The 1,518-nt window shown below is 33.0% G+C and overlaps 1 long non-coding RNA gene across 1 annotated transcript; it reads left to right on the top strand.

Moving 5' to 3' along the window:
* Nucleotides 1-607: 607 nt before the first annotated feature.
* Nucleotides 608-1,050, top strand: LOC111241374. The gene is made up of 3 exons (XR_002667327.1): nucleotides 608-655; nucleotides 745-803; nucleotides 1,025-1,050. It is a non-coding gene; the product is annotated as an uncharacterized LOC111241374 (long non-coding RNA).
* The last annotated feature ends 468 nt before the right edge of the window (nucleotides 1,051-1,518 follow it).

Below are 1,518 nucleotides of genomic sequence, written 5' to 3'. Positions count from 1 at the left end.
GGAGAAAACAGAATCTTGTACCAAGATGAAATTGGAGGGCTTCAAGTGAAGTCACATGAAGGAAAGTGGATAGACATAAGCCCTTCTGAAGGGACACTAGTGGTGAACATAGGAGACATGATGCAAGCATGGAGCAATGATAAACTAAGATCTTCTTAACATAGAGTTGTTTTGAAGCAACCTTTGATTTGTTTCAATTATATCCATTTATGATGAATACATGTCTTTCAGAAAGAGTTTAATGCATGTTTGTGCATGCCTGTATCAGTAAAGGAAGATAGATATATCACACTATGAATATCAAATCAATACCCATAGAAGAAAAACAAAAACAGTTCATAAATCAACCCAAAATAACAAATCAACTTGCTACCGACACATAACATCCAGACAATTAAGAGCCAAAGATCAAATCAAGAAAATCAAATACACTATGACTTGTTCACGGATCAACCAATCTGAGCTGCCTTCATCGGTTTGGTTTAATAACTAAAATACATCATTAGTCTTGTACTTGAATTGAGATACCTAGTATAACTCAAATGCAAAGACTTTTATTATATATATCTATATGTGTGTGTATCATCTTTTTATATTAGTCTGAACTATATTGGAAGGCTAGAAAATGATCACAAGAAAGCTAGACTTTTAGCTGGTAAATGTCACAGTTTTATATGACTCTATGTAGAGTCCTGGTCTGTTTCATGAATTCTAATTGTACTATAACTTTTTCCTTTCTTTTAGATGGATTGGGGGAACTTAAAGGACTGAGAGTGGACACCCTTGCTGGGGAGACCAATATAGTGAGTATTTATTTAGAATCTAGTGCAGTGTAACTTGTTTATATGATGAAACTACATTGTTGCTCTGTTTATTTGTGTTTTGATGGTGCACTCTGTCTTTTTTACGTTTTATTTCTTAATTTTTTTCCCAATACTGAGCCTAGAATGCCAAGTGAAAAAAAATAGCTATAATTTTGTATAAATCCCTTAAGGAACCACTGAGTTTTTCTTTCTGATACTAGGTATTCATTGACATTGAAGATGGTATAATCCATTTGAATGCTTGGAATACTTGAAATTCAGAGAGAACAATCAAAGAGGAAGATTTGAAAAAGTGGGATATACAGTTAAGGATTTTGCAGGAATCAGGTCTCAACTGTGAGTAAAAATCAGTTCATCAGACATTGCAATCTGTGCTTCCTGTGACTTCCAATTGGTATATAAAATAAATTTACACTTTAAGTATGGTACTAAAAGGCCTTGTATAATTTTAGCTTGGGTAATTTCTGTCTTGGGAAATTTATTGTTTGATAGACACTTTGGTGTGTCTGCTCTGTTTTAGATTCTGTTTTATGGATGTTAAGTCTGCACTTACAATCAATAAAACCTCTTTCTATAGTTGTTTCATGTACTAGTCATGGCTATGTTTCTTCTTATTAATAGAGAAATTAAACATTTCCTTAATATTATAGTATTGGTTGCAGGGTAATTTGGTGAGTGTCTCACTTGATACATT

This window comes from Vigna radiata, chromosome 1 (genome assembly GCF_000741045.1).
Source record: "Vigna radiata var. radiata cultivar VC1973A chromosome 1, Vradiata_ver6, whole genome shotgun sequence".
NCBI lineage: Eukaryota > Viridiplantae > Streptophyta > Magnoliopsida > Fabales > Fabaceae > Vigna > Vigna radiata.
This window is presented reverse-complemented; position numbering and strand designations above follow the sequence as displayed.